This window comes from Eucalyptus grandis, chromosome 6 (assembly GCF_016545825.1).
Source record: "Eucalyptus grandis isolate ANBG69807.140 chromosome 6, ASM1654582v1, whole genome shotgun sequence".
Taxonomy (NCBI): Eukaryota; Viridiplantae; Streptophyta; class Magnoliopsida; order Myrtales; family Myrtaceae; genus Eucalyptus; species Eucalyptus grandis.
In genome coordinates, this window is record NC_052617.1 from 21,108,420 (window position 1) to 21,119,686 (window position 11,267).

Sequence of the window (11,267 nt, forward strand, 5' to 3'; positions counted from 1 at the left end):
ACAACACTCAGAATATGAAGTCAAAACAACCGATGCCCGTGAGAGAGCAAAATAATTTCGTTACCATTAATATGATACTGCGACATTTTGATTTGTCGCCAGTGTATCTAAGGTGACAGCAATTGTTGGTCATGATTCTAGAATTATCATATGGCACTCTGCGAACGGTTATTTAATTTAGTGGACACATTTAAATAAAGGACAAAATACAGCCACATACTTTGCAAATAATTATAGAAGGCGAGTCTTAGCCGCATTGTTCTTTCCAAATTCAAGTCGATCCATAAAGTGGGATTCGAAGGATTGTGCTGATGCTCTAAAAGTTGACTTTCTGCCCTTAGATTTTGCGCATTAGATGAACTTCGGAATTACGATGAACACTGATAATGTAATCTGTGCTATTGCACGTACAGCCTGAGCAGAGAACCAGACGCAAATGGACAAGCAATACACGGAATCTATGCAAGGTTAACCATGATTGCCTCGACCTGTTCTTCTGATCTTAAGCCAAATCAGGTGTGCAACTGGACAAGCAATACACGGAATCTATGCAAGGTTAACCATGATTGCCTCGACCTGTTCTTCTGATCTTAAACCAAGTCAGGTGTCTCCAGCATTTGAACCCAAGGTGGTTCGCTGTTGCATAAATTCCTTCAGAATAAGAAGTTGCACAAGCTGATCAAAGTCGACCTCGGCCTTGCACATCAAGTCCGGCGATGCTTTTAATTTCCACAGATTGTGTTGACCTGCACGATACCATCACTTAATTATGCACAGAACCAACATGCTTAAGGTAAAACCGTATCAACATGTCAAAAGTCTTTATTTTTATACAGTGCGGCAATGATACCTACCATAGCACATTTGAACCACGAAGTTAAATCCATAAAAAAGCATACAGAGAGAGAGAGAGAGACTTAGAATGACTACACATCATTGACAGCAAAATCGTTAATAAGGATGAACATTTGCCGGGAGCGGATCTCCTTGTGCAGCCATCAGTGGATCAATAATGCTTCTCCATCCATCATAATCTATGGTCGAGTCACTATCTGGCAACAAGAATCCATTGACGAAGAAAGTAGGCGTGCCAAATACTCTTCTTGATGTGCTATACTGCAACAGCAGAAGCTGTTGGTAATTTGTTTATAAAACAAATTGAGAGGTGCCTTGTCCCACATCGAAAAGATGTGAGTGCGCACGTGGACGAGATTTGGCATTAACCAACGATCATTATTTTATTTATTGAGAAAATTCGGATTTATTTATATAAAATATTAACTACAAAATCTTGTTGAAATAGTGCAACTGTTCATGAAAAGTTACAATTATTTTTTATTTTTTATTTATTTAATTCCGAATTTTTAAATCTTTTCAACGTAACCTTTGAGACGTCTTTTTCACGAAAGGTTGTCTTTGTTCTTTAGCAACCTTTTGTAGAGTTGCCTCTATTCGAAAGAAAAGATAAATACATTTGTTTTGAGATCAAACACAAATCTTCTTCCATTTTTCATTTTCTTTCGAGAGAAACTACAGCCATTATTTCCAATTGTTTCTCATGAGAGACCCTGGAGAAATACTAGAATTGCTATCCAGTATTCTCACTTGAGACTTTGTTGTATCCTGGAGGAAATTTGCCGATGACCATTAGCAACGTAGTGGGGCAAATAAATCCTTAAAGAAAGTGATATCACGCCTCAAAGTCCGATTTGATTACTCGATCTGATTTCATTGTTCAACCCAATTTGAAGCCATATTTTAACAACAATTTTAAGGATTTATTTTGCAACAATGAAATCAGAGTTTATCGTCGGAAGCAGAAGGTGCTGGTGAGGCTTAAGGTCTTGGCATATGTCGCCCAGTTGTATGTCTCGGCCTCTTATGAGCATGCTTGGCGGACAATCTGTTGCTGGTGTGAGCATTGCACGATAATTTGGTTTACTTCGAGCCTGCTTTGGTCTAGTTGGCTGAGATTGTGGGTTTGTGCGTGGAAGAAGGGCAGAGAGAGAAAATTCGCTGGAAGGAGAGTCTGACACAAAGTAAGAGAGAAGAGGAAGGAAGGAAAGGAAGGAAGCAAGGAGGGAAGGAAGGACGAAAAAAAGAAGAAGAAAATTTACCCTCGCGGTCTAGGATTTGCAGACACGCACGCACGACTTTCTTCTCCCTCTCGTTTGATGGCCATTGAAGATTCCGGGCGCATTTTGGTATTCGCGACGAGCATAGCCGTGCCGCTATTGACCGCCGTTTTTCCCCCTTTTCGCTCTCCGTTTATGCCGGTTGGTCGAGACACTTAAACTCGCGTTCCAGATCACCGGCGACCCGCGATCTGGAACGTCCGGTCTCAGGTGGCGCGGCGCGGGGGTGGGGGCGGTGCGGTATCAGTGACACGGCGAGTCCTCCGGTGGCGGCATGGGGGATGAGGGGAGAGGCGATTGTACGGATTCGGTCATTTGCGTCGTTGCGGGGAAGGACGCGGACGCGGGCTTTGTGGACGACGGTTTGACCAGCGCGGGTGCCGATTCGGGTGGCAGTTTGTCGGTTTCGCAGGGCGGCGGAAGCGGCGTCGGTTCGTTTCGTGAAGCTACGGTGACCGGTTGTTCTTACGTAAAAAAAAACAGAGAGAGACTGAAACTTCGACTGAGACTTAGAGAGAGGGTGGCGACTCCGGTCGGGGACGCTTCCGTTTCCGCCTCTGTTTTCGGGCTGAAGGGGGCAACTACAGGAGTGTCGTCCTGCAGAGGCCCAAGTCGTCGGGCTACGTGCTCTGTTCTGCTCTGCTTCATGGCCGAGAGCCTGAAGCGAACGACGATGGTAACAGAAGTTTTAGCCATCAATCCAGTTGCCAATCTATCAATGAGTGGATGGATCCAGCTTAGCCGATGAAGAAGAAAACTATGCTATATGTGCTTCTTGAAATGTTGTGGTGCCTTCTTTGTTGCGAAGAGACGCGGAAAGAGGACGATGGCTCTGGCAAACTCGTGGACTCTGTACGTGTACCACCTCCCGTGGATGGATTAGTCTCTTGCACAGTTGACCAGCACGATTACCGTGCTTCTATTAGGCCAGTGCCGCCTATTTACGTAACTGGTCCATGTGACTTCTCATATGGAATGAGTGTGGATGCGTTTCACATGGACGCTTGGTGAGAAGGAGTGTTTTTTTTTATAATGTTGGTGCGGAGAAGAGAAATGTTTTCTTTCCGGAATTGGGTGATCAAATGTTGACTCAACTCACTAAGTTACTCAAGATTGTGACGAGATTACAGAGAAATGGCAAAGTCGAGGGACTTGGTTGTTCCTTGACTTAATTCATGTGTATGAGCAGGAATGGCCTATTCCTGTTTCCTTGAAGCAGATATGGTATGATTTGCGGGGGAAAGAAGCCTTTCAAAGGAACTTTCCAAGATGAAGAAACTCAATGGAAGAAACCTGTACGCTGTTGGAATTACCTGAACTGTCTTCTAAATTTCAGCACAATGGCATAGCGGCTTGGGATGATCCTCATGCTACAGTGCCATTGGATGGGATGCAAAGCGTGGACAAGACTTATTGCAGTGATAAGTCGGCGAGCTCTGAATATCGTGTTGTGGATGGTGTTTTGAAACTTTCCAGATCTAGTGATGTGGGATATGAGTGCCCCCTTTCAAATGGCACTGTCGTGCGACCTGTTGAACATTTGCATGATCTGGATGCAGTCACTCTTAAGATTTAAAAAAAAAAAAAAAAATGGGTTGTCTCGTACAAGTGGTGTTGTTTTGTCAAATATAACTTGCCAAACACCACAGGCTTTACGAATTTCAACTGAAAAATTTCAACAGAGTTTTTTAGTCACCTGTCAAGGGTGTTGGCTTGGCAAAATTGTTTCAAGGCAAATTGTTAAGGTTGGTTTAGAAAATGATGTTATTGTAGGAGGAGCTGTGGTTGACTCTTACACAAAACTGGGATTCCTGGACGATGCTTTGGGAATATTTCAAAAATCTAGAAGAGAAAGATAATGTTATCGGTCAATCCTAGGGGTATTAGCCAAAGTTAGCTATTTGACGGTGCTCAACTCAAAGTTGTTCCAGTTGCATTTGTAACACAACGGTACTGTCAGTGGGGTCTTAAGAAGGATGATATGAGAGCTTCCAGAAATTCAATATCATGAAGAAATGAGGTATGGCTCTAATTATTTCTTTTAGAAGGTTTCGGATTATATGATGTTGTTGATTCCATTCCTAGAATGGCCGGTATCTTGTTTTCACCTCTTTTAATTCAAGTTCATGTGCTTTTGATACCTCCATACTCGATTTGCTCTCATTAATTGGATTGTTAGAGAATGTCATTATTTGCATGAGCTAATATGTAGTGCTCTATTTATGGAGGCAATTTGGAGATACCGAATGGGTTTTTCAAGTGTCCCTTGTTTGGTTCTAATGTGTTCTATTTGCTGTCCTTGCCCCTCATAGATTTGATTCTATGGAATAGCATAAATGAGCCAAGAGAGTAGAATTGCATTGGTTTTCTATTTTGACGTATGTATTTCATTGAGGATGAAGATTTGATGATGCATAATTTTGATTAATTACCTCTTGGAATATTCTTGAAGTGGGCTTATGTCTGAAGGGGACTTTGGAAATAATAGGATCGGAATCATTGAGACTAAGAAGTATCTAGCTTTCATTTTCAAAATGAAAGATTTAGGAGAAGCCGATACTATCTTAAGTATTAAAAAAAAAAAAGTGGGGGTTATTCTTTGAGCTAAAGTGATTAAATGGAGAAGATGTTGTATAGATTTAAACATCTTGTTTTCAAATATATGAGTACTCCATTTGATTCATGGTGGAGAGTTTTTAATGTGAGTGCTATGGGTATTTAATGTATGCGATACATTATACTAGACCCGATATTACTTTTGTATATGCAAGTTGAGTAAATACTAGTAATCCAATATAGAACATTAGAGAGTTATCTTATTGTTCTATAATAATTCGGCTATATTAGAAGGATACACCGATGCTAGTTGGATCACAAGTGTGGGAGATGAGCGTTCCACTTCTGGATGGATCTTCACACTAGCTGGAGGTGTTGTATCTTGGGCGAGCAAGAAACAGACATGTATAACTCACTCAACAATGGAATCTGAATTTATTGCTTTGGCGGCAACTGGGAAAGAGGCTGAATGGATTAGAAATTTGTTGTTGGATATCAAATTATGGCCTAGTCCTATGCCTCCTATTTCTATCCATTGTGATAGTCAGGCCACTTTGGCAAGAGCCTATAGTAGCACCTATAATGGTAAGTCTAGACACATTAGTCTAAGACATGAATATGTGAGACAATTGATTAAAGATGGTACCATAACAATTGTCTATGTGAGGTCAAGTAAAAATCTTGCCAATCCTTTGACGAAGGCTTTACCAAGACACATGGTAATAATGACCTCATAAGAAATGGGGTTGAAACCCTTTAATTGAAATCACCAATAATGGTAACCCGACATTTTTCTAGAACATCACTAGTTACAAGGTTTAATGGGTAAAAACAAGTTATTGAATGTGATTGTTTGATATTGACGTAGCCCTGATATGAGAAGTCAATATCGTCTGTTACGTTTTGTAGGCTGAATTGAATTCTTAATGAAGTATGATACAAATATGTAATGTGTTGATAGTAACAGAAACACATGATAGATACTTCACCTATATGAGCTTAGAAGTGGTGCCGCTTCTTACGAAAGTTAGGGTTGCTTTCTAGAGAGCTCATGAAACAGGATCAAGCACAAGGCCATAATAGTGCGGAGTAATATAGAACTTCGCTGAAACAAGAGGTTAGTGTATGTGCGGTATGTCCGGTTCTATTATATAAAAGTACAAGTTTAAAGCCGAGCTACTTGTCACTTCGATAGAGCTTTGAGATGCTTGCACTAAGTAAAGGTTTAACTCGAAAGAGACCTTTATGTATATATATTAATCTCACGGAAATTTTGGCTGTATATTTTTAATGTTTTATTTATTGTTTTTGTTTTATAAACAAAAGTGGGGGATTGTTGGTAATTTGTTTATAAAACAAATTGAGAGGTGCCTTGTCCCACATCGAAAAGATGTGAGTGCGCACGTGGACGAGATTTGGCATTAACCAACGATCATTATTTTATTTATTGAGAAAATTCGGATTTATTTATATAAAATATTAACTACAAAATCTTGTTGAAATAGTGCGACTGTTCATGAAAAGTTACAATTATTTTTTATTTTTTATTTATTTAATTCCGAATTTTTAAATCTTTTCAACGTAACCTTTGAGACGTACTTTTTCACGAAAGGTTGTCTTTGTTCTTTAGCAACCTTTTGTAGAGTTGCCTCTATTCGAAAGAAAAAGATAAATACATTTGTTTTGAGATCAAACACAAATCTTCTTCCATTTTTCATTTTCTTTCGAGAGAAACTACAGCCATTATTTCCAATTGTTTCTCATGAGAGACCCTGGAGAAATACTAGAATTGCTATCCAAGATTCTCACTTGAGACTTTGTTGTATCCTGGAGGAAATTTGCCGATGACCATTAGCAACGTAGTGGGGCAAATAAATCCTTAAAGAAAGTGATATCACGCCTCAAAGTCCGATTTGATTACTCGATCTGATTTCATTGTTCAACCCAATTTGAAGCCATATTTTAACAACAGAAGCAACATTCCAAATGAGCGAGCTGTACTGAGATATGCTTAAAGCGAGTAATGCCACATCTATAATTCCAGCGAGGTCGTCTTGCTGAAGCTACAGATTTAAACTGAATTGACCCTTGAATCAATATCCAGAACCCAAACTAACCTTGAAAGAAACCCTTGTTTTAAGATCAGTCTGACTATTCTGGAACCCTGACAGAACTGCATATTTCAAGGAGTTCGCGACGACTTGTGTGGCAAAGTTTGCAATGTAATTCACCACAGCTGCCTTTGACATGTTTACAGTCTGGGCATTATAAAACTTCACCTGTACCGAACATATTAAGAACACTTAATCCCTTCGACGAATTCAAGTATTTCAAAACCAAAAAGACTGAAAACAAAAAACATACATAAACTGTTTCTTTTTTGCATGCAACAAACATTTTGTGCTACTAGGGCTCTGTTTTAGAGGGAGGAAAGTTTGGAAAGGAAAGAAAAGAACTTTTCTCTTATCTTCTCACAAAAAGTTCTGAAAGTCTCTCCATATTACAAAACACCTTCCATTTTCCTCACCTCCCCTGCTTCCACAAACAAAGCCTAGGAGCAAACAACTGGCCAAGCATCAATGAAAATTCAGTAAGATGTGAAAAGCAGCCAAGAAGAGCTGCCTATGCAGTGAAAGAAAACAACCAAGAAAGAGAAATGTCAGAATGTGCGTAAAGTGAAGTTTACTGCTGAAAAGTCTACATGGTCACCATAACATCATAGCATAAGTTGTCACTATTTTTGAATGAGACCACTGGAGGGGGGCTGGAGATACTTACAGGTTGTCATTGTGTGAATCGAGATCTTACACGGATTGTAGATATATCTGCTGAGTTTTCCAAGTTAGATATTTGAGTTAAATCTGCTATTACAATGGATGCTACATAGTACCAAAAGCATTGCAGGCTAGCTAGTCACTGTGGTTAAAAAGAAACTAGAAGATTAACCACGCCTTGCCTTGAACGAGAATATTTCAAAATCACAACATTATTAATCTTTTCACAACATCGTAGCTCGCATGTCATTTTTTTTTTTTTAATTTTTAACATTTGTAGCATTCTCTATAAATCTCAATCTATCTAAGTACTTTCTTGTAGTAAGGTTCAGACGGTTCCAACATGTATATCAACATATTTGGAGACCCTTCTATTAACCAAATGAAAAAATGACTCTAAAGCTACCGTCCTATATAGAAATGCTAGTCAAATTAAGTTGAGGGTATGAATAGTTTTGGGACCATCCATGTTTTGTCACAACAAAACTAATAGGACACTCTTTTAAAGGGTTAATACCACAAAAAAGCCCAAACAATACCCATTGTGATACAAATACCCTGAACTTCTTTTTGTGCCACTAAAAACCCTAAACCTGCCTATTGTGAAACGAATATCCAAGCTTTTTATAATTAAAAATCCCGAATCTACATCAGTATGACAAATATGCCTTTGATGGAACTGAAATAAATGGTATATAAGTCACACGTGTAAATTTAAGTTCTTTTTGTGACACAAAACAAAAACTTAAGGGTATTTGTGTCACAGTGGACAAACTTAGGCTTTTCAATGATACAAAAATAGAAATGAGATGTTTGTGTCATAGTGGGCATAATTTGTTGTTGTTGTTTTTTTTTTTTGGTGGTATTTGCCCTTTTTTAAATGGTATCTTATGTTCATTTCAAATATTTCGGGGACTCCTGAGCATAAGAATAGGTAATCAATAATAGATTGTCTCCTCTACAAATACAAATAGTGAACTCACAACCAAGTATGACATTTTCTTAATGCAGTCATTGTTATTAAAATTATGAAGTTGTATATTAATAATGTGAACTTATTTCATTGAGAAGCTTAAACAGAAATTTTGACATTATAAATGTGAGCATCAAAATTCCTGATTGTGCTGCAAGTTTTATGATTAAGAAAATTCTAATTAAATTTGAAAGAATGATATAATATAGTTTGAAAAATAAAGTACAGGAAATTTGATATAAAAAGGGCTCAAAGAAAGAAGGAGAACAATGGGCAAAGGTAAAAATTGATAGACAATTAGAAAATAGAAGTAAATATGATAAAAGTAAAGAGGGGAGCAAGGAAAGGACGTATGTCCTTCTAAAACTCTCCGTTAGTAGCATAGTAGTAGTTAGGATAGAATAAAATAGAGGGTTTTCTGCACCATTGTCGCAATCTCTTTTTTTGAAGCCCGGTTAGGATGGGCGCCGGCAAAGGCTAATGGTTTGGCTAGGTCTATTAGGTTTAGCCTAGACTCTCCCAAATCCACAAATTCACAACTTAATAGTCCAAATTTTTAACCTGTAAGTTAATTTTAAAAAGGAGTCGCCACACTAATAAGTTTGGGGTGGGTCGATTAGAAACCTAAGCAAAATATCGGGAGATGTACCACTCTTGCACAACCAGAGAAATTAGGATCAAGGACTTGATTACACTAGTTAATCGCTAATGTTCTTTCGGTACCTAATTTGTTTAAACCCTAAGATTTTTTGGATTTTTTAGGGATTTTCCATGCATTTATAAAGGAAAAACATTTTTTGGTCTTTTTCTATTTTTTAGACATAAAAAAATATTTTTTGGATTTTTGACCTTTTTTGAAAATATAAATCTTTTTTGGCTTTTTTTGGGAAAATATAGGATTTTTTTCTTTTTTTTATTTTTCTGAAAATAAAGTATTTTTTATTTTTTAATTTAAAATATTATTTTTATTATTACAATATATTAAAATATTTTTTAAAAACGACTGGGTCGGATCCCCGGTAGGGTCTCGACCCAAGTCGCCCACCAACGGCCCAAATGGGCCTGCCGCATGAGCCCAAGTTGGGCTTCCTTATTTCTTTTTAAAGGAATTCAGCCCATGAAGTCAGCCCACGAATTTTACAACGCCCACAAGCAGATGACCCAAGATGGCCAGAGCCCTACCTGGTTGAGACCCACAGCCAACTCACTTTTGGCCAAAAGGCTACCCATTGGAGGCTTTCACTCGACTCAATGCTAACCCGATTTTGGGGCTCTCTTTCTCCTACCCCTTTGCGGCACCGATGAAGGATGGCTGGGACATCGCAGGGAAGTGACACAGCGATAGTGGCATCATGGCGAGCGACGGCACGATGGCAGTGTGAGGAGTGATGGCGGCCCAACTCGGCAGGGGGTCTCGGCGAATCGTCGAGGACAGCGTCGGGGGTTGCGGGATCGGCTAGAGTTGTCAGTGGTGGTTAGATGATGACGGAAGTCCGGTGCAGCGATGGTGTCAGGGGGGTCAATAGTAGGACGTCAAGGAATGGCAGCAGCCCAGCACCGCAAGGGGTCACGGCTGGTTTGCTGGGGATGGTGTCGAGGCTACAGTGACAGCACAGCTTAACAGAGATCTAGTGTTGGGGGGTGGATAGCGTCACAGTGACGACGTCGAGGATGGCGGTGGCACTAGGCTGGTGCTACGACGGAGCTAGATCTCGCAATGGCTCGGCGCAACAGGGACAGCGTGATGCTCAACTCCTAGATCTTATCATAGACGATCAGATCTGTGCTCCACCAACCCTCACTTTCCCTCTTTGGTTGACTCGCTCGACGTTAGGGGGGAATGGCGGCATGACTTGAGGTGACCAACCTCAGATTTCGGCCTACTTGTCCTCGGGCCTCCCCTGAAGTCTCTCCGGGGAGGTTCGAAGCTTGCAGCCATTGATCCTTCTTGGCGTCTCTTCTCCGGCCACCCTTTTGTTAGAGTTTCATGAATCATGTATAGGTAAAATTTAACAAAAGTACGCAGCGGAAATAAAGATGATATATTTTATACATAATTCTCCGAAGGCGTTATTCATGCATTTTAATAAAAAAAAATATGAATATATAAAAAGAGAGTTAAACAAATTACCTCTTGAAACATGCTTTATACAAATTGGTTCGGACGTTTTACAGTTCGAGCCTCACAAACGTCGGACCTTTAGTTCAGACACACTAACAATTAATGTCGAATGGAATAGAAAACTTTCGGATATTCACTATTATGATCGTACTAGCAATCTCACAGCCCGAACGAGAGAACACTCTTCTTTCTCGCGTCTCTCAAAGAACACAAAAACACACACCTTTTACTCTATTTTCAGCGACCCTTTTTTTGTCCTCTAAAAACAGAATTTAAATAAAAATATATAACTGCTCATGCATGACGGTTGCTCGGTTGTGCATGAGCAATGCATGATGGTCAGCAATTGCTGACCATTCATGCATGATGCACCCTCTTTATTATTTTTTCTATTTTTATTAAAAGAAACACACATTTTAAATAAAATAATTAATCAATCCATTTATAAGGAGGATATAATCTTTACGTGTGCATTTGGAATACATCAACATATATTTACTTTGGGCATACGTGTGCATCATATGCACATAGGCTCATGACATAATACAAATTAAATTAAATGTCATTTAATTTAATTTTAAATCGACTCAATTCGATTGCAGTAATTGCAAATACATTTACAACAATATTTCTCTCTTGTTCCACGTTATTCTAATTTTTTTATGGTGTGTAATACCCCTAGGTTCATCACTAAGTTGGTAATAAGA